This window comes from Protopterus annectens, chromosome 8.part0 (assembly GCF_019279795.1).
Source record: "Protopterus annectens isolate FY-2018-M chromosome 8.part0, PAN1.0, whole genome shotgun sequence".
NCBI lineage: Eukaryota > Metazoa > Chordata > Ceratodontiformes > Protopteridae > Protopterus > Protopterus annectens.
Window position 1 is genome coordinate 118,972,191 of NC_056741.1, and position 24,341 is coordinate 118,996,531.

A 24,341-nucleotide genomic window follows, 5' to 3' on the forward strand; every position below is an offset into this window, starting at 1 on the left:
TTGTATGAAAGGTTGAACACTAAAGAGAGTGAAAAGGACCTGTACCAACTGGCTAGAAAGAGGGACCAAGCTGGAAAAGATGTGCAGCAGGTAAGGGTGATAAAGGATAGAGAGGGAAACATACTCACAAGGGAGGAGAGTGTGTTGAGCAGATGGAAAGAGTACTTTGAGGGGCTGATGAATGAAGAGAATGAGACAGGGAGAAGGTTGAATGATGTTGGGATAGTGAATCAGGAGTGAAACAGATTAGCAAGGAGGAAGTATGAACAGCTATGAAGAGGATGAAGACTGGAAAGGTTGTTGGCCCAGATGACATACCAGTGAAAGCATGGCGGTGCTTAGGAGAAATGGCAGTGGAGTTCTTAACCAGATTGTTTAATGAAATCTTGGAAAGTCAGAGGATGCCTGAGGAGTGGAGAAAAAGTGTTTTGGTACCTATTTTTAAAAATAAGGGTGATGTGCAGAGTTGTAGTAACTACAGAGGGATAAAACTAATCAGTCACAGCTTGAGGTTATGGGAAAGAGTAGCGGAAGCTAGGTTAAGAAGGGAGGTGATGATTAGCAATCAGCAGTATGGTTTCATGCTGGGAAAGAGTACTACAGATGTGATGTTTGCTCTGAGACTGTTGATGGAGAAATATTGGGAAGGTCAGAAGGAGTTGCATTGTGTCTCTGTGGACTTGGAGAAAGCATATGATAGGGTGCCTAGAGAGGAGTTGTGATATTGTATGAGGAAGTCAGGAGTGTCAGAGAAGTATGTAAGAGTGGTACAAGATATGTACGGGGGTAGTGTGACAGTGGTGAAGTCTGCAGTGGGAGTGACAGATCGGTTTAAGATGGAGGTGGGATTACATCAAGGATCAGCTCTGGGTCCTTTCTTATTTGCAATGGTGATGGACAGATTGACAGACGAGATCATACAGGAGGCCCCATGGACTATGATGTTTGCAAATGATATTGTCATTTGTAGTGAGAGTAGGGATAAGGTTGAGGAGACCCTGGGGAGGTGGAGATATGCTCTGTAGTGGAGCGGAATGAAGGTCAGCAGGACTAAGAATATGTGTGTGTGAATGACAGGGAGGATAGAGGAATGGTGAGGAAGCAGGGAGTAGAGTTGGTGAAGGTGGATAAGTATAAGTACTTGGGATCAACAGTTCAGAACAATGGTGAATGTGGAAAAGAGGTGAAGATGAGAGTGCAGGCAGGGTGGAATGGGTGGAGAAGAGTGTCAGGAGTGATTTATGACAGATGGGTACCAGTAAGAGTGAAAGGGAAGGTCTACAAGAGGGTAGTGAGACCAGCTATATTGTATGGGTTGGAGATGATGGCATTGACAAAAAGGCAGGATTCAGAGCTGGAAGTGGCAGAGTTAAAGATGTTAAGGTTTGTACTGGGTGTGACAAGGATGGACAGGATTAGGAATCAGTATATTAGAGGGTCATCTCAGGTTGGACGGTTTGGAGACAAAGTCAGAGAGGCAAGATTGCATTGGTTTGGACATGTGCTGAGGAGGGATGATCAGTATATTGGGAAAAGGATGCTAAGGATGGAGCTGCCAGGTAAGAGGAAAAGATGAAGGCCTAAGATTAGGTTTATGGATGTGGTGAGAGAGGACATGCAGGTGGTTGGTGTGACTGAGCAATATGCAGAGGACAGGAAGAAATGGAAACAGATTATCTGCTGTGGCGACCCCTAACAGGAACAGCCAAAAGAGAAGAAGAAACTATTTTGTTGGCCTTATGGGTTATTTCATACTGGCTTGCTTTTAACATGTTTACTGATATGTTATTAAATGTAGCATTCCGCAAAATATACCTTAACTCATTCCCTTCGAAGCAGCTCAGAAAAAGCTGCCTGCTTAATTCCACCATAGGAACAACAATGCAGCCTGAGCTCATTTTCAGAAAATCCATTTCTAATATCATAGAGAAAACAAATGTTCGTAACTCTTTAACTATAACAGCTAGACTAAAAATGTAAATACAAAAGTTGTTCTGCAAACATTGACCTTTCTAACAGTGTAAATGTTGATAATGCATATCAAAGTCATTAAATATTTGGCAAGGAATGCTGATATTGTGCATATTTTTACCTTTTTGGAAAAGCAAAGCACAATATCTTGGTCAATGTACCATGTAGACCCATAAAATGTGTATTTAATTTGTTTCAATGAATTTCAGCTTTAAAATGATACCTTAACCATTATGTGTGATGCTCCTTTATGGAGATATTCACAGAAATATGATTAATATAATATTTCTCATAACTGATAAATAAACAAAGCATAATATCTTATCACCTGTAACAGACAGATGGTACATATCAGTGTAGAAGTTGTGCATCACAATGTCAGCTTCAAAATGGTGTATCATTTGTTTCATCACCATGCTCCCTTACAAAGATATGGGCATAATAATGAGAAGTATTGGAAATGAATAATTGCCATAATCCTACAAGACTAAACAAACTGCAATATCTGTACATGTGTACACTGCACAGCCACAGTTCTTTTACCATGGTGTAAGGAGTAAAACTGTCTTCAAAATGAGATATTACTTGGCACACTGACATGCTCCCTTGCAAAGATATTCCCCAAGATATGAAAAAAATAATAATTTCCATAACCAAAATCCAAAACAAACTTTGATATCTGTACACGTGTACAACATAGATGCACAGTTATTTTATCATGTTGGAACAATGAATACTGTCTTCAAAATGAGGTATTACTTGGCACACTGATATGCTCCCTTGCAAAGATATTTAAAAAAATATGAAAAAAATCATAATTTCCATAACCTAAGTCCAAAACAAACTGTGATATCTGTACATGTGTGCAGCATAGAGGCACAGTTCTTTTACCATGTTTGAACAATGAATACTGTCTTCAAAATGAGGTATTACTTGGAACACTGACATGCTCCCTTGCAAAGATATTTAAAAAATATTTAAAAAGTCATAATTTCCATAACCCAAGTCAGAAACAAACTTTGATATCTGTACATGTGTACAACATAGAGGCACAGTTCTTTTACCATGTTAGAACAAAGAATACTGTCTTCCAAAGTGGGTATTACTTAGCACATTCAGATGCTCCCTTGCAAAGTTATGTACCAAAATATGAAAAAAATCATAATTGCCATAACCTGAGTCCTAAAAGTACTAATATCTGTACACGTGTAGACATGATTGTAAATATACACATTCTTGGTGTAGCCAACATACTGCTGAATTGGTACATGTAAACAGAAAAAGCAAGGTGAGGACCGCCATTCCATTAATGAACCCAGGACAGGCATGGGATTTCAGTGGCAGGCAAGGCCGTCTGATCTGTCTGATAGCTGTGCTGGCTACCCACTCAGACAGCTGATACCACTACAGTCTCATGACCTCCTTCAGTGTCAGCAGTCTCCCTTACCTATTCCTTTTCTCTTTACATGTGTCCATTCAGCAATGGACCTAAGGGATCAAGTTCTATATTACTAAGCCCTTCCTGTCATCTAAATTCTACACATTCCTGATAAAAACAGAATAAAAAAAGAGGTATTGCAGGATGGTTACTGACATATTAGATTGTATGTGCTAGCACTCTCCTAAAACAGTTGTTCTTTCTCAGCATCTTCACCAGCTCCTTACCACAGTTATTTGCCAAACTCAGAAAAATATATTTTGCCCAACACATTTCATAATAGAGTTTTACTTACTATACTGGTCCTACTTGGTCATGGGTGCTTTCCATTCTTCTCACAAGCTGCATGTTACAATCCTGCATAGCTCTCCTCATGCCATTGTGGAGGTCAGTCAAGAACAACACAATACCTCCTCAGTTAGGTGAACGCCATCCCTTCTGACCAGGTGAACTTCTTCCATGGTGATGCTGTCATGGCAGATTGCAGATCTACCTACTGTGTGCATCAAGCCATGCATGAAACTTTCTGTAAACATCTGGCCTTGTGAGCTGTCCATTGACTGTTTGCTGTTTACTATATCTGTCAAGGAATTATATCAGACCACACAAAATGACAACATGGCCACCATGACTGCAGGTGCTCAAAAATTGCTGTGATTTGAAACTGTAGCCTTCTGAGTGGTTGACTGACATCATTCCTTCCAATCTGCAGCACAAGAATGTTGGGCTCAGGGTAGATGGAACACTTCTCTTCCAACAACTGCAGTACTCCGCTCCAATGCGTACCTCTTCTTGCAATCCAGTATACCTTCACACTGGATGTGGGGAAGCTCAAGTTGTACCGGTTTTCAGTTCTGGAGGCATGGCTGGGAGCCCAGTGACTGTAGGAATGGTTACATACCCACACACTCACTTGTTGTTCTCCTGGTCATGAAGCCATCTTAGTGTCAGAAGGTTGACAAACCTGCACAGGAAAGAAAATGCAAACAGATTACTACTGATGTTTGACAGATGAGTGCACCCCACCTAAGTACCATGTTCAATCATAGCCTCACCTCAGGCTTTGTGTCTGCTGAATGGTGCACAGTGACAGTTATCCCACTCCACAAGGGGTGAGCCACCATGGATCCTGGAAACTACCGTCCCATTAGCCTGACGAGCCTGGTCTGCAAGGCCATGGAAAGTATCATCATGGAACTTATAAACAAAGACATTGATAATTTCCAAACTCTGGACCCCAACCAGTTTGGGTTTGTAAAAGGCAGATCATGTCTCCTAAACCTGATAGACTTCTTTGAAGCAGTCACCAAAGCTGTAGATGAGGGTAAGGTTGTTCACACAGTCTATCTAGATCTTGCCAAGTCTTTTGACACCATCATCCACTCTGGAATTATAGATAAACTCACTAAACTAGGTATAAATCCCTATGTCACAAGATGGGTTGCCAACTGACTCACTGACAGAACCCACACTGTGAAAGTAACAGACTTTAATCCGACTTCAGACCAGTGACAAGTGGAGTACCACAGGGTTCAGTCCTGGTTCCTCTTCTTTTGGTATCTACTTCTCTGAAGTACAGGCTAACACAGAAGGTCTTTGGCTAATGAAGTTCGCAGATGACTGCAAACTAGGAGCCATAACTGAAACTCCTAATAATGTCGGCATCCTACAAAATGGTCCCAGTGAGACAGACGCCTGGTGTCAAAGCCACAGCCTCAAGCTCAATGCCAAAAAGTGCATTGTCATCCCCTTTGGTAAAAACCTCTGTACCCATGAACTACAATTGATAAGAGACCTTGGGACACAGGTGTATAGTAGTCTCTCCTTTGATAATCACATCGCCACAGTAGTCAGGAAATCCTTCTAAGAGGCACACCTCATCACAAAAGGTTTCTCATCCAGAAAAAAATAGGTCATTGTTCCCCTCTACTCATCACTCATTAGACCCATTATAGAGTGCAATGCCCCATTTGGTATGTACCTCACAAGACATCTACAACAACTGGAAAGGCCACAGAAATACCTCACAAAGAGGATTACTGGCCTCAAACAGATGCCTTATGCAGACCATCTCAAAAAACTCCAGCTTTACTCCGTCACATATCGCCTACTCAGAGGTGATCTCTGCCTAACATACAAAGCTATGTCAAACCCAGAGCTGTTGGACATGCTCCACTTAAAGAAATCCCAATCCCTCTGAGCTACATACTCTAGAGACCTAAACCTTGTCAGTACAATAAACAGAACATGCCAGAGGGATAGATTCCTGTCCCAGAGACTTCCCATACCCTGGAATAAACTGCCTATCTATAGCAAACAAAGCTCCTCATTAGCACTCTTCAATAAAAATCTTGATGATTGGATGGGAAATAGGAAATTCACCCTGGGGATCACTTCTGTGGCTCTGTTCAACAGAGGCACAGGAAAATAATTTTCTTGGGTGGCAAAAGCTAGGGTACCATTTTGGCTGGGTTTGTATAAGGCCCCAGGGCTGATAGCCTAGTACCTACCTATGAACCTATGTATTGGAAGACTACATATATATGTATATCATATGCATTACCTGGTTAGCCCATCCAAATCGTCCATCCTCTCCACAGGGGCAGTATTCTTTGCATGTTCTAATACATGTTAGTGTGGAGTGCAGAGTCATTCATTATCATTCAGTAGAACGACTATGTCATTATAATTCAGTCAAAATAGTATAACACTTGGAAGTTACTAAGCCCTTCCACCATATTTATATTATGATCTTCAGCAGTCTGACAATGTATGCACAAGAACTTCCCTGGTACACAATGAATTATTTCTCCTACCAACATCTTCATTATTACATGTTATACACATGTCCCTAAATGAAACATTCACCCAAATGACCCCTTCAGGAAAAAATTGAGATATGCACAATCACCAAAATTATATATATATATATATATATATATATATATATATATATATATATACGTGTGACCAATGTATATATGTGCAAGTACATTATGTACATACATATATATCCATATACACACATGTGCAATGTATATATACAGCAAGAAAAAAATCAGGGGTTTAGGATGGTGGGCAGTTGATGAAGAATGGGGAGGGGTATCTTGCAATGACTCTAAGCAGAGAAAAAAACACAAACTGGCTTGTACATTCATCAAAGTGATAACGACTTCTTCTTATGTGAATAACAGTGACAGCAGCGGAGACTTTTCCCAGAAAAGTGATAATGACTCACTGCTATATTGTAACTGCACGTATTGCTAATGTGATAATGACCTTCCTTTCATTACTGCAAAAGTATGCATGCTGAGACACAGGCGATAATTGCTGCACATAACCTGTTGAGTAGGCATTCATTATATTACATTGTGCAGCTGTTATGCAACACAGACTCATTATCATCAGTAAGGAGAAGACCTGAATCAGGTGGTCAAATAGTATAACACTTAGATATTACTAACCCCTTCCTCCCACCTAAATTCCACACATGACTGACAAAGCCAGGAGAAATCCACAAAAATATGATAGCTCCATGCTGTCAGTAATCACCTAGTGATAACCTTTATCTCACTCAGGCAGTATAATCACAAATAGAATAATACAAGCAGAAGTGATATAACCCAATGTAACTTGCAGACTGACTTTCTATATGTCCCCAGTAACCCCTCCACTTGTTTGCATTCTATATGCACAGGCACCAAAATGACACAAATTGGCCCAGCAGTAATTTCAGCAGTGAGACCATGTATGCACAAGCACTTCCCTGATACACAATGAATTATTTTCCCAAGCAACATCCTCATAATTATGTCCAGGTATACATGCACCCAAAATGAAACGTATCCACAAACAAGCCTTCAGTAACATTTCCTAGTATGTGCTACAACCAGCATGAACACTTCACCCAAGCAACCCCTTCAGTAGAATGATGAGGTATGCACAATGTCCAAAATTAAATGCTTCCCCAAATGAAATGTCTGTAAGATTTGCTAGTATTAAACCACCAAAATTAAGCATTCACTCACGCGAGCCCTTCATAAAAATAGACCAGTCGTTGTCTTTGTGATCATTTTATTAATAAACTTCAACAAAGTTTAATACCACAATTGATTAACATAAAGTATGTAATAACTTGAACATTAACAATTCAACCTCTAGTGCAAGCAAAAACAGAAGGTGGGTGTCACCAAGCCCATTCCATCCTCAAACTATAGTCCTGGCACCTACCACCACCCCCCTCAGACAAATAACTTTAACCACAACACTTGGGGCTTGCATTCTTTGCCCCTACAGAAAATATCCTTTAAACCATGCTTCTTCAGTCTTCCCAGCCCATCTGTACCACAAGATGCTGCTGAACTATAAACAAAGAGGAATACACAATTAATTATTTCCCCAACCAACATCTTCATTAGTATGTCCAGGTGTAGACAGAAATGAAACATTCAACCAAGTGACCCCTTCAGTAAAATGCTGAGGTATACACAATCACCAGAACAAAATATTTCTCCAAACGACCCTTCAGTAACATTTGCCAATATGTGCAGTCACCAACATGAAGCATTCACTCAAGCAGCCCCTTCAGTAAAATGTTGAGTTATGTACAATCACCAGAATGAAACATTTCTCAAATATCCATTCAGTAACCTTTCCTAGTATGTGCAGTCAGCAAAATGAGGCATTCACCAAAGCGACTCCTTAAATAAATTGTTGGGGTATGTACAATCACCAGAATGAAACATTTCCCCAAACAATGCTTCAGTAACATTTCCCAGTATGTACAGTCAGCAAAATGAGCCATTCATCCAAGCAACTCATTCAGTAAAATGTTTATGTATGCACAAGCAGCAGAACAAAATATTTCCCCAAACAACCCTTCAGTAATACTTCCCAGTATGTACTTGGGGTTAATAAGTTAAAATCTGCCACTGATTTTGATCCTTTGCCTCCATTATTGTTTTTGGCTTTGTCTCCGATTCTTAACTAAGAGGTTGATAGCTATGTGAACACATAAGGCTAGCACTCCCATTGACCCTGATAAGATTTAACAGTGTGAAACAGAAGTTCTAGAAATATTAATACAGTAGAAATCTTATTAACTATCTGCCTTTGGTTTGAAATTATACGATGACTGACTGGATACCCTCGCCTCCCAGCAATGAAGTACTTTTCCTTATTTATTCCTGAAGTCAGGCATTCTTTTAGGGGGTGGACAATTCTGGGTAATAAATGGATGTTATTTTTCAGATCTCTGTATGTTTGCACATCACACACATACAAGGTAAATTCAGTCCTATTTGACTGCATTGTACAATTACTAGTTTACCGATGTACAAAATAATGTATTTAATCCCAACTTGTACTAGAGTTTGTTGCATTCAGCTGGTAGTGTGACTCAACCATACACATAGCCTTAGGTCTCATGACACTACTATAAATGGACTACAACTGGTTAAAAAAAATCGTTAAAATGTTTACATCATCCAGTTCTAAATTGCTGCCAATTTAGCATATCTACTGTACTAGCTTCCATTCTAGGAGGTCTCACTCAACTTTTTATTGATCCTATAAAACTGTATTATACTAACTTTAAACTCAACTCCCTAAATTGTGGACCCTCACTGCTCATGACATATTTTTAGCTGTCTATCACAAGCACACAACCACCCATCCATTCATTCCACTGGAAAAAGAAATTGTCCATATTCATCTGTCACTGGTAAACCACACACATCCATCTACAATAAAACATAATCAACAGGTCCCTATTAGTGCTGCCTTCTGTTTATTTAGCTTGTCCACTAAGGCTGCCACCCATCTCCTTCTTAGAATATTTTCATTTTTAAACATATTTCTCTAAAAAAACAAAACAAATTCCAAGTTTCCATGCCAACTTCAACAGTCAGTTTACCAAAAAAATAAATGCAGGCAGAGTTCACTTTCTGTCTATGTATGAGCATACACCTCCTATTGACCCGCCTTGTTTGTCATTTGTCAGTATTCTCCCCTCTCATAAATCGCTAATCCATTAAAATTAAGAACACTTCATATCTGATATGCAGATTAGTTTCTTTCTTATTGCAACTTTGTAATTTTACGGTTTACAGTGTAAGCATGCTCATTTCTGAAGGAACAAACTATGAGTTATCACCCATGCCAGCCTTCAGAATGCAAACTGGTTCAAAGCATCTGCATTCAGCCTGAGCCTCCTGCCCTGTCCCCTCCTGTCAGTCCAAGGTTTCTGTCAGACAGTCTTACCTTATTCTTGATCTCAGCAGATGGATAGCAAGCTAGTAAGCTGGTACTTTATTGTATTAAAAAAAATCCATTGCAGCTCATTTCTTGTTAGACCATGACTGCGGCAGTATTGCTCTTGATCTCAGCAGACAAATAGTAAGCTGGTTCTTTATTGAAGTGAGTCACGGTATTAAAAAAAAAAAAAAAACCTCAGTTGCAGTCTGTTTTTTGTTAGACCGTGATTGTGGCAGCATTGCTCTTGATCTCAGCAGACAAACAGTAAGCTGTTTCTTTACTGACTTGAGTCACGGCATTAAAAAAAAAAACACAAACTCCGTTACAGCTTGTTTCATGTTAGGTGACAGCAACAATAGATTGTTAGTAAACTGTTTATTGAGTTTACGTAAGTGGGTAAGAAATGATAGCCCACTACAGGAATGTACATAATTCTGGCAGATGGGAAGTACCAATGCAAAGCAAGAAATACAAGGAGTATGTGTTTGCTTTCAGAATGTGGGGTAAGATATGATAAACTGTGGTTCTGAATGTTAGAAGATCTCAGGATTTGACATTATTATTTTAGAAGCTTTCAGAACAAATGTTACAAATTGAATTTGAGGGGGTGAATAACACTGAGCAAGTGAAATTGATATGGTATTTGCACTGAGTACATGAATGCGTTTAACAAAGAATAGGATAAGAAGATATTTTTCCATTTTATATTAGACCTCTATGCTTTGTATGATTTGTGATTTCTACCAACATAGTCCTGTTTAATTCTTTGACCGCAAAATGAACCCGATTTTCACAGTAAAGTCCAATATGACCATCATGTTATTCCTTGTTGAAACCTAAGTTGAGAAGGTAACTGACAGCATTCAGTTACTTTTTCAACTTATTTTTCAACAGCAGCTTTAAATTAGGGCTGTAAACTTACTTGCACTTGTGGAAGGGACTCGGGGGTAACGATGCATTTCCTTTCGTCTCATAGCACACTCGGATTTAAGCACAGAGGCACCATGGGACAATACTCGGGGTTAATAAGTTAATATGCATTTGGATTAATCAATGTTATATACATTATGTTAATACTAACATTGGGTTGGTTATTACCAATCTTAACTTATTGATATAACTAATTTACTACAGCACATCAAGACAGGCTGGTTCCAGGTGCTCTGCCTACCTTGCCTCCTCTGGCTGTGGCACAAGGGCCCAGCGCATCTGTGACCCAGCCTGATGGTGCCCCCTCTGCTGCCCCTGCACCACATTCACTGTCGGATAGTTCTGCCCCACAGGATGGAGCTGGGCCCCCATCTGGGAGAGATGATGGATGGAGAGTTTTCACTAGTGATAAACTGCCAGGTTTGGTGTGCAGGATCATGTACCATGGGTTTGGATGATGCCTGCATCAGATGGAAAGCATGCTGGCCACCCTGGTGAAGCAAGTTTGCCCCAGAGCCCAGCCTCCACCACTGCCACCCTGGGGCAGTGAAGAATCAGTGCCGGCAGTCCCATGGGTGGGGACTTGATTCACACTGCTACCCTGTGGAAGCACATGGGACTGCAATTCCACAACATCCTCCCCATTCAGGGTGTTCACCCCCCTCTTGTGTCACAAACCACCCCTGTCTGCTGTCTTGTTTGTCTTCCTCACATACCCAACTTACCTCCCCCACATGTACCTATGTCCCTTCCCCAACATTCCACTCTTACCTTAAAAAAAACATGGGCATCTGTCCCCCAAAAAAAAAAAAAAAATATATATATATATATATATATATATATATATATATATATATATATATATATATATATATATATATATATATATATATATATATAGAGAGAGAGAGAGAGATACCGTCCATACATAGCTCTCCATTTTGCACGTGTCCATTGGACAGACATAATATGTAATCTGTGGATTGAATTCCTACAAAAATCATGTACTTTAACTGTAGCAACAGCCAAACATGGATGAAATTATTCATTTAAAGTAAGTGGGAGTTAGTATTTTTTGTTTTGCTTTTTCTGTTTTCTATTTATTTATTGGGGCAGTTAAATTAGGTAAGCAGCAAGTTATTTCCTGGCAGAGAACACAATACTAAAATAATTTACAGCAACCAAAAATCAAGAAGCTGTCATTATACTGAATAGATAATGCTTTTTTGAGATGAGATGCACAAAGTACACCTACATTAACTTTCAAGGGCTGTGACTTTATCTTTTACTTATTTGTAATGTTGCCCGCAGTTGACCACAGTTTCCAGATTCTCCATACAGAGACCATGCATAAGCAAGTAGGATAAGCCAGTAGTAAAATCAGAGCAAGAAATAAAGAGTGTGCACTAAAAGATGCAGAGGTAGAGGATGTGCTGCATACTCACACACACACATAATCAAACACACACACTCCCTTACACATACACCTGCCACACATGCATAAATATACATACTGACCAGAATGAATAAGTGAACTCCAGACACCTAATGCCAATGTCAGAATGAGAAGACCTACAGGATGTATCATGCATAATAACTTCCTGAATATGATATACATATGTATGCAGGTGGCACAGTGATGCAGTGGATAGTGCTGTTGCCTCACAATAAAAGGTTCCCTGGTTTGATTCTCAGCTGGAGTGACTGTGCAAAGTCTGTATGTTCTCTCTGTATTCATGTGGATTTTCTCTGGGCACTCTAGTTTCCTCCCACATTCCAAAGACATGCAGTAGGTGTTTTGGACACTCTAACTTGGCCATGGGTGTGCATGTGAGTGTATGGTGTGGAAGAAATTCTGTCGTAGGGCTAAATACCTTGCAGAGTGTACACTTTGGCTCTAGATGATTGTCACTGTTGAAGTGACATCCCAACACCATGTGAAAAAATGGGAAAAAGGGGTGATGGATGTGCAGATGCTGACAAATGTGACTAACCAGGAAGTTGTGAATTAAATTTTAAAGTGGCAAGTACACAGTTGCCATGTAAATGACTGGATTTGAAAATCAGCTTTGTAAGTATTTAGTGTGGTTTTGTTTTCTTACACGGCATGTTGTATGCCAGGTACAATGCTTTGGCAGACTGGATTGTAGCATACAAGCTGCCTGCTGGACATTGAAACTGAATGAGTTACTACTCAGTGAGACTTAGCTTTGATGAAAGGTTAGTGTGTCCAGATCACAGGATATGGCTTTCGTCCAGAACAGCATGGATTTCTTACTGCAGGTGATGAAGATGCACCTACCTCATGTAGATGATCTTAAGCATCTTGTAGCCTGGTTCATGTGTGATGGTGGGAAGCAGTGTGGATAGTGGTCAGTAGACTGGTGATATGGTGGCAATATTACATGCTTTGTATCAAACAAAGGTGATGAAGTAAGAACTGTTGCATATCAAGCATTTTAGCATAATGGGCATTCTATGACACAATCTTCACCTATGGATATGACCTTTGTTTTGTAACCAAAAGGATGGCATCATGGATGCTAGTGACACAGGATAGCTAGTCTCTCCTTCCATTGTGCTGAGCAGATCTTAGTAATTCAAGATGAATGTGGACAGCAGTCACTGCTTCTTTGGGCTTTGAGGAGTCATCTGAGGTGGTTAAATCACCTTGTGTGCATGCCTCCTTGTTCCTTCTTTGAGAGTATACTTGGAACATCAAATTAGAAAGAAGTCCTGGGACAAATAAAGGGCAGATTAAGTGAAGTATATCTTATAACTTTCCAAAGAATGCCTGCAAATCCTGCAGCATAAGCTAAGATAAGGTGGACTTGTCCATTCTGCACAACCTTCTACTACTGAAACCCTCACAAAGACAAGTGATATTGAAAATGAATGGTTTGCTAACAAGGAAAAAATTATTATTTTTGATTAGATCTTCAAATGCCTCATTACCACCTTCCTGTGTTTGTGCTCTTATAAGGTAGAAAACTTTTATTGCAAGTTTATTGTGCTTATCTGAAACTCACTGTTGTGTTTATCCTAACAAATATTTGCCATAGATATTGAGTTATTGTTTATAATGAAAATAATTTACTTTTAAATATCATTTACCATTTAATGAAAACAATCGTCCAGATTCAATAAACCCTACATGGGCCATTTATACCATGTGCATGGTACAGCATGACATACACATGTAGAAGACAGTTTTGGATTCAGTAAGCAGTTCTACATGGTGTGTAGAGCTGCGCATAGCTGCACAAACACGGTAAACACCATGCCATGCTAAGTATAGCATAAGCACGTGAACTGTATGTTACTTAACCAATCCAAGATAGATGAGCTGTTCAACAAGCTATAAAGCAACCATGTAGAATCAGTGCTGGTTTCCCCTGTGAATTCCAAACTCTATTGGAATACAACCACGGAAAGGAGTCTACACAGAAACCATGTTAGGGTCTACGTTTGCTTTAATTCATGTGTATATGTAACAAGCTGAAGTCTATGCTGTTGCTGCTGCTAATAGTCCAAGGACAAGATGGAGAATTGTTTTCAAACTCTGTTTAACTTACCACAGTCTACATGATGTGGAAATTGGAAAGCACTGCAGGGTGGATAGAGACACACTTCAGGAACTCTGCAACCTCTGTTGTGCTCAACTCAGAGCCACAGCAAACCAAGGGGAACCCATCCCAGTTGAGACAAAGGTATGTGTAGCACTCAGAATTTTAGTTACAGGTACCTTTCAGAGACCAGCAGGGGACATGCTGGACAGGCATCAGCATCCAGTATCCGCCATCAATTCCTGAATGCTATGCTCCAACATGCTAGTGACCACATATATTTTCCTTGTACTCCTGAAGACAGGGACAGAAATATTCATGAGTACCCTGAAGTACTGGGTGCCATAGATTGCACACATATAGAATGTACGGCACCATCCGGATAACAGGGTAGGTTCTACATAAACCAAAAGAGCTACCACTCTATTAACTGCCAAGTCATGTGTAATACCAAGGGAAACATCTTGAACAGGTATATTGGCAACCCAGGCAGTTACCAAGACTCAAATATCTGCCACACTTCCCAACTGTATTACATGTTCACTGGAGGGATATCTCATAAGGTCATTTAATGGGGGATGCAGGTTATGTACTGGAACTGTGGCTGATGATGACCATCAGAAATGCACACACGTTTGCTGAAGAATGCCATAGTAAGGAACACACTCAAACCAGAAATATCACAGAGCATGTGCTTGTGCTGCTGAAGTTGTGGTTCTGGTGCCTGGATACATTGTGGGGGGCTGCAGTACAATCCATGTACATGTACCACAATATTTACTGTATGTGCCATGATACTCAACATCACCCTGAGAAAACAGCTTCAGCAGAATCTACAAGGGGAAGGGCCACACATCCCACCATCAATACCAAGGCCATCACAGCCACATGCAGCTTAGGAGTCAGAGAGGGAACCAGCAGCTGTCGTGTATGCAGACAGATGTCAGTATGATCAATATGCCCTGCAATGAACTAAGAGGCAATGCACATCACACTCACTTGCCAACTAAGGAGCAAATATCTTCCTCCTACACACATACATATAGGAACATTGATGCTAGGCAACTCTCACAGACTTTACCTACCCATGTACTGGCTGTGTACTGCTAGGATTAGATAGAGTCAACCCTGAACTAAAACTGTTGCAACTGCTGAATTTACAAGGTAAGTGTTGAACCTGGAGTGTATTGTGTAATAATACAAACAAATGGTATATCCTTGCATGTTATTACTTAGTAATGTAAGCAAGTAAAAAGTGGGTGATTTGTAAAGAAATTATCTTAACACGAGACAGCAAAGAGTTATGTGACTTATATGTGTCCATTGTTAAGTAGTAGGCCTTCAGGCATCAAAGACTCACACAGTCATACCTCCCAAAAGTACTGACGATCAATGAATGCTCTCAGTTTAGCACCATACATTTGTACTGGAAAATCATTAAAGACAGAAGTAAGAATATAATGAAACATATTTCAGTTTCAGACTTCACAAACCTTACAAGATTGTTAACAATACTGATGGAAAAAAGTTTGATGCTATTAACTGTCTAGCTTTCTAAGACCAATATAAGTCAAAGGTAGAACTTACCAATTCATCATCACAAATGCAGATATACTATACTAAACACTAAGTCAGCTATGCACCCTGAGAATCACACACAAAGCTTATGTATCCCTCTATCCAAAATATAGAATAGAGGGATATGGCACAGTTATCATCACTTGCACAGCATGTTGTAGGGAAAGGAGGACAGGAAATCTAAGCTGTCACAAAAGTTTGGTGAGTGTACGTGAGTAAGAAAGAGAAGCAGGCAGACATTCAGATAAGGTAAGAAATGGCCAGTGAGACAAAATGAGTTTTAAGCTTAAAGGCTGAACCATGTAACTGTTGTGTGTGCATCTGTATGGGTCCTCAAGGTGATATTGGTGTGTGATTGTCTGCAGGAATACAGCCAAGCTCTGTTCTAGCTCTAACAATTCGTATGTTAGACAGGTGTGAGCCATTCATTGCAGAGATGGCAGTTCATCATTGTCACAACCAACCACGAGAACTGGCTCTGTCAGGAGTTGCCCTGGCCCATGCCTACCCACAGTCAGATGCATTGCTGCTACCTTAACATGACTGATATCTGCTCACAAGGAAGCCCAGGATTACAACCCCATGGCTTGCTATGTGTGGATGTGGACAGCTCGACCACTGATAGAGCAGTGGAAGTACTGCCGCAATGGGAGCATGATCAGGCGTGGCCACGTCAGCTAACAGCATAGGATGTGCTTGACCTACACTCATGAGGATTCCATCCTCCTACCAGCAGATGTTCCATCACAGACACTACCTGTTCCAATGTATCATTCATCAGATCCATTGTATCCACAACATGGTTTAGGCATTCACGCATGTCTGCCTGTGCCACATCTACAATCCTAAGTATTTCTCAGGAGGACCCATGGGAAAGTGTCTGTGCCTACATGATGTCTCTAAACATAAATTGAGTGGTACTGGAAGAGACGTGGATCAGGTGGAGGATGGAGAACAGGCCTCCTCTGAGCACCCCTAACAACCATCCTGCATGGCACCTCAGCCTCACTTTGGGTATGAACAGAGTCAACAGGCACTAAAGCCACAGTACACTTCCCTGATTGACCGTCTCACTCTTCACCTGTCAATATCTGACAGCTCACTGGAATGATTAGGCATAGGCCTATTGGCTGTGTCTGATGGAATTAAAGGGGATGGGTGTATGCCAAACTCAATGTCAGATTCAACCTCTGCACCCCCCAACTGTATCTGTTTGGCCACCATCATCATTAGAGTCTGGTGATACTCTGACATCAGGTGTTTGTAGCCCCATACTTCCACTGTCAGGATCACCTGTGATAATAAACAACAAACACAGGAAATAAATTAATACCTACAGTACTATAATTCAATATATCCAAGCAAAACACAGCTGATAACAGGCAAAAAGGCAAGGCTCAACAGTTGTAAAATCCACAAGTTATATTAAAAGTTAACACTTTCACAGTGTGCAGCACTGCTTCATCAGATAAAAAAATAAAGCAAATGAACTTCTTTTATACTAGATTTAAGTATCAGTTAACACAAAAGCAGATGTCATGTGGATCAATTAGGATTCTGCATCATTGTGTTAATTGATACTGAAATCTAGTATAAAAGAAGTTACTTATTACTCCCTACTCTCCCACCCAGCCTCTCCGGAGTGCTGATCAGCATCTTCTCTCAGTTTATAAACCCAAAAGGAATACTGGCAAACTACTTTACAAACACTCTGTCTCACTAAATTGGAACAAACTCCCTCTCCATATTAGATCCAACCTTTCCTTTCCCTGTTTTAAAAAGGAGCTTAAATCCCACCTACTAAACTTGGAATTATGCCGTTGCCTTGACCACACATAGTCTGCCTGTCCTACTGTATTAACCTGTTACATCTCCTGACTTTCTTTCTCCGTTTATAACTTCTGCTTAAACTACCCTCCTAAACCCTCAGCTCTACTACTATAGCTTGACTATACCCCCTCCTTCTCTTCCCCCCTCCCATTCCCCACACTGTCCTTTTCCCCACTTCCTATCAATGTCTAGACATTGTCCCTTTTTGAACTATCATCCTTTTGTTTTTACTTTCGTATGTAGTAAACTTTAGACCTCTGCTATCAGTGCAACTCTTTTTATTTATTTATTTTTATTATTTATTTGCAGTTGGTTTACCAGGATAGTCCATTGGGCCAAAAAGAACCCGTTTTCAATGGAGTCCTGGGGAGAAAAGCTCCAAAAAACAAACAAAATAGGTATAAACAATAGTATGATAATAAAAATAATACAATTGTACAAGATACAAACATTTGAGTTCAAAAATTCAGGAAACATTCAAACAATACTCAAAATATTTAAAAAACACGAAAATTTAGGAACATTCAAACAATACTGTTTAGAGAAAAGTGATGTTACTTTACACATACAGAGTGGTTATTTTGTAAGGAACAGAAGCTTTATAATGTACAGTCAGGTAACATGAGTGTGAAGGAAGATGTAAATACCATAATTTTATGAGGGGTGGGAGCAAGAGCATTCCCATTGGGACCTTAGATACATGTGAAGAGATTTTTTAAACATGTTATGATTGGGAGTGGTGCGAATGGATGGTGGGAGTGAGTTCCAGGGATGGGCTAGGTTAAAGGATAGTAAGTTTTTGCCTGGAGGATGAGTTGGTTTGTGTACTTCTAGTAGGTTTTGATTGTTAGACCTTAAAACTCTATCGGGTATGTGCATCATGAAGGCGGAAGACAGGGAGGGACAGAGAGATGGGTTGAGAATGAGCTTGTGGGCTAAAGTTAACTGAGTGTAGTTGAGTTGATTAGATAACTCAAGCCAGTTTAGTTTTCGGAGAGAGGTACAGTGGTGGGTGGAGGACCTGTGGAACTTAGCAATTTTGTTATAGCAGGAAGAAAGTTGTTTTTTTAGAGAGGACTGAAGATTGGTTAGCAGAGGAGCTCCATAGAGAAGGGAGGGGATAAGAAAAGAAGAGGAGAGAGTGATTTTAGAGGAGCATGTGAGGTAATGATTCTGACGATAGAGCATGCCTAGTTTTTGATGTTTTTTTTTAATATTTAGTTGTAGATGGGAGTTGAAGTTAAACTGGTTGTCAATTTGGACACCAAGTAACTTGGTTTCAGACACCAGTTCCAAGGATGAGTTATTTTCGCTAGTAATTGAGAATGTGTTCATATCGAAAGAAGTAGTTTTTGAGGGGGTAAATACCATTAGTTTAGTTTTGGAGGCATTGAGTGCTAGGTGGTTTATTTTCATCCAATGTTCAGTAATTGAAAAAGCTTCTTGTGTAAGCTTTTGGAGCATAGAGGGAGATGTAGCTGAGCAGATAATGGTAGAATCATCTGCATATTGGATGATGTTAGAGAATGGAATGGATTTTGGAAATCATTTATAAATATATTGAAAAGAAGGGGACCAAGAATGGAACCTGGGGGAACTCCGGTAGGTACTAAGAAAGGAGGAAGTGGCCTTTTTCCATTTTACAGCTTGGAATCTATTTGATAAATAGCTGGAGAACCAGTTCACGGAGGAGGGAGAGAGGTTAAGTTTTGAAAGTTTAGTTAGAGCAGGCTGTGTGAGATAGTATCAGAGGGAGAGAGAGAGAAAGTAGTAGGGTGGGGTGGAGACAATTTGGAGTCAGTCGGTGCTTTTATTAACAGTCTCAAGATAGGAGAGGAGGGCTGTCATAGTGCTATAATTGGGCCTGAAACCGTGTTGAGTAGGGGTTAGAAGGTTATTATCTAAGAGATGTGGTAAGAGTTGAAGTTGGACACACTTTTCTAGGAGTTTAGAAATGGGGGACAGGATAGCAATGGGTCGGAAGTTGTTGACGTTGCAGTTATTACCACCTTTATGCAGAGGAATGATAAAGGCTTGTTTTCAGAGTTGGGGCACTGTACATTCATGGATGGAATGGTTAATTGGAATGCTTATGGGATAGGCAATTGCTTCAGCGGAATGTTATCAGGTGCATTCATACATGGCTTCAATTTCTGAAGGAGTTTCTTTATAGTAGAAGTGGGTATGTTCATAATTTTTTCCTTTTGTCTTTCTCTTTATAATTTCGTATTTGCACTTATTTTATTATAGTTTTTTGTCCTGTATGTTTATCTTTGCTTATGTTTGCTTGGGGCTCATTCCCCCTTGGGTCTCCACTGAAAATGGGTTGGTTACTATCAACGTAATGCAAATAGTTAATAACCTTTTCTGTTTTACAATTATTTTTGTATTGTGATTGTTATTTAATATCTGTATATTGTCACTTTATCTTTACTTAGGTTTTCTGGGACTTTTCCCCTCAGGTCTCCACTGAAAATGGGTTTGTTTGCAAACTGAGTTGGACTAACCCAGTTAACCAATGTGAAATAAATAAATAAATAAATAAAATTTGCCTTTTTTTGTCTGATGAAGTGGTGTTGAACACTGCGAAAGTGTTAACTTAATTTGTGGATTTTACAACTGTTGAGCCTTGCCTTTTTCCCTGTTAGCAGCTGTGTTCTTGCTTGGAATTCTGATTGGGTTTGTTGCTGGAACACACTCACTGCTTTTGGGTTTTCTTGCTACTTAATAATCCAATATATGCTAACAAACTAACAGTGATGTCACTATTACAGACAGTACAGCAATGCACACAATAGTCCTAACATCAACATAACAAACTAAATATTTCTCTGAACTGCTCATCAGTACTGATATAACATTGTTTGACTTACGATGTGCAGGTGATAGTAGACTCCCTGTACAGGATTGTCCTGTAAGACGTTAAGCAAAAGGTAAGGACAAACATCATCCCAATTAACAGTAATGCAGGGAGGAAAATTGTTTGTCCTTTATATTTCATTAAGTATGTTTTCAACAAGAACTTGGATGACAAGTCTAACCTAAGCTCCCTGTGTAATCAATTAGAATGTGTTGTTAACTGTAGCAGTCTACAGTCCCCTTCAACCAATTTCTGGTTAAACAGAAATAATGTACTGATATATATATTTTACTCTACAACAGTATTTAACAATTGAGATACATAAGCCTATTTGTAAACTCCTCCTGGGACATACTTGCTGTCCCTGAAAAAGTAGCACCAATGGCAAGGATATGCTATTCTGCACTTTCCTGGGAGCTTTCTGGAAGGGAACTCTTCATTTGCTGATAGTGGTGACTTAGTAGCAGGCTCCACTGGTACCCATCTAATCATACACCACTGTTGCCACTCTCCTCTGTGAGATGAGATCATATCAGTAGTCCTATGGTGCACCTGATCATATGTCCTGCTGTGGCTACCTACTGCATTTACATCTGCAACTATCTACTGCCAAATCTGCATTCTGCCAGACATATCTCCACATCCCCTTTCAAGAAGGAAGTCATCATGTCACCTAATGTTTCCACAATAACCTGATTCTCAGGGTCACTGAAGGGTTGTTTTTGAGGATTTAGATGTCTGAGTGCCATAGTCCTAGGTGTCTAAAAACACAACAGCAGGATAATACACATAAGTATCACATAACTAAAACATATATGTTCCCAGTTAAAACAGAAAGGGTAGCATTTCAGTATTACTCACTGGAGAAACATAAAACATTCTAGAAATCTGAAATATGAACAACAGGAATCTGGTAATTGTAGCATATTACATTCACACACAAAGCAAGGCTGGATACAAAACAAGGGAGAGAGTAACAACAGCAACATAACATTGTTTATGCAAAACAGAAATGCAGCTTTGCTCCCCCATCCATAAAAGAACAGGTAAAGGACGTATTTTGCTAACAAACTAACAGTGAAATGCTAAAAGTGCTATCAACTGAACTGTCCCTGAAACATGTGTACAGATTTAACACAGAACATTCCATTTTATGCTATTGCCAATCATTTATACCTGTAAAATGCCCTGACAAACATGCCCAAGCCATCAGAACTGCACTGCCAATTCAAAACTAAAAACTAAAGACTCAGACTCCACTAGCAGAGATGAATGTCCACAGACAAAAGATTGATTTTTAAGCATTTATATTCTTTAATTTCATTAGAACTTCATCAGAAAAAATCTAAACTGAATCAATACCATTTAAATAACCCACCAAAGTGTTCAAATGATCCAATCAGACAATGGAAACTTGTAATGGCTTACATCACACTTCAAATTAAAGCAATATGCTGTAAATATTAATATACAAAGACTGTCAACTAATAAACATAAAACATAAAGATTAAAATTTTAATTTGAATTTGAATATTAATTAAATATTCAGGTATACTTGCACTGCAGCAAAAAACATTTGATATTAATAGATTTGTTAAGGCCAGGCTTCTGATCAGCATTAAGTCTGATCTGCCAGGCTGTTTCTTTGTATTCAAGCATAGTTTGAAAGTTACCAATGAATCTAGTACTGTTAACTGAATCCAATACTGCAAAAGTAAACGTTTTAAAGTTTGTACAAGACCCAGCATGCTTGGCCAAAGCATTTGAACATTTTTTTTTTGTCTTTTTAATGGCCAGACAATGCTTACAAATTCTTCTGTTGACTGCTGTAATTTGCCTGTATAAAAACTCTGGCTAGAATTATAGTTAGCAGTGCACACAACACAGTTGGAGGAACAATCAAATCTTTGTTTGGCCCAAAATAAATAGCCACAAGATTTGAACTCTAAGTAAGATGAATTAACAATGTATTGACATTGTTTACAATGCCCACAACTGTAAGTGCCATATGCTAAACTAGTTTTCTTCATTGCAGAAGTGGCTGTACTTCTTTCCATAATGGATTTAAGGCAGTGGAATTTCTTAAAGGTGAAAACAGGCTTAATCTCAATAATGTTGACCAAATATACATTGCCCATAAGCACCATCCAGTTGTCAATAACGCATTCCTTAATAACCCACATGTCGTTACAAATAGGAAAAGGAAAAACTGAAACAACATTTTTACTGCTCTCAATATTCACTACCAGATGAGTAGGACCACTAAGTTCAGATGAAAAAGTTTTTTTCTCAAAATGGGGCAACCTTTTGTATTCCTTAGTAAAAGGACCTCTTCCTCTATTTTTTGAGCCAATGCATTCCATAACCTCTATCAATAAAAAAACCTGCACAACATAGATAATTCACTCAAAAACACTGTTCAGAGGTGAGCCTGCTTAAACATATGAGTTGCCCTTTGACAACACCACGTTTCATATGCATAAGATGCCTTATGATAAGAAGTCTCTTTGCAAATACTGATTGATAAATGCAGACTTCCTAAAGAATTGACCAACAAATACCTCATTAGCATAATCAAAAGTTAAGTGAATATCCAAGAAGTTAATATTGCTACCAAAGCTGCCAATGTTAAGCCTCAGAAAGTTAGTACTTTCATTCAAGTCATTTACAAAGGAGGTAAACTCTTCATAGCTGCCCAACCACAAAATAAAAATGATCATCTATGTAAAGTCTATAGAACAAGATCTTGCCTGAATTAGGGTAGTGAACAACAAATGTTTGTTCCCAAATCACCATGAACAAATTATAAACGCAGAGGCCACCCCAGTCCCTATGGCAACATCAAAGGTTTGCTTGAATAATATCCCATCAAAACTAAAAAAATCGTTGTCCAGAATTAATTCCATAAGGACACAGAAAGTATTAATTGCATTGCTAGTAAAAGTGGTAAAGCTGTCCAAATATTCTCTCAAATAATCAATCCCAATCTTCTGATTGATGGAAGTGTACAAAGAAGCTATATCAAGTGAAGGAAAATAAAAGGGAATATTAGGAACATGAAAATTCCCTAATAACTCCATCAAATGCCATGAATCATGGAGATAAAACTGAGAAGTTTGTACCACAAAGATCAAAGTCTTATCCAGCCAGATAGAAATAGACTCAGTCTTCAAAGATGCAACAGACACAATTGGTCTAAAAGGTGAAGTTGTTTGTTTTTTGTCAACCTTGGGAATTCCAAAAAGCACAGCTATTTTTATAAATTCCACATGCAAAAGGCAATAAGTCTGAGAGTCTAATACAACTTGACAAAATAAGTCATGTAATATGTTGTCCACTGTAGAAAAGCTACTACAGATGAAATCACAGGAAGCAACCATGTAATAGGGCTCATCATTCAGTAGATTATTATGGTAGCAGTGTAATCAGAGGCATTTGTGATCATCAGCATGCCACTCTTCTCCACTTTCATGACCCTGACATCCTTATTTTCCAACAAACAATTTAAAGCAGCTCTCTAATCAGTTGAAAGTTTTTCAGATTGCAAATTTTGATTCATCTTGTCTCTCAAATTGTATTCACAAATATTCTGAAAAGCTTGAAGAGTGCCAATCAAAGGTGGATTGCAAGTACTACATTTTTTATTTTATCATTCAAAGATCTAGATGTCAGTACATTATGCATAATGTACTGTAAATGAAGCTTTCTTAAAAAAAAGCTTAAATTATTAGCACTTTGCTAATGTCAATGGAATGAGTAGGAGGAGCAAATGACAACCTTTCTGCAACATCAACAGGGCACTGTTGTCCAATGTAACACTGCTGAGATTTAAAATGTTGGTGCAAAAAGTTAATTCCTTACTGTTGTCTAATGTAACACTGCTGAGATTTAAAATGGTGGTAAAAAAAAAAAT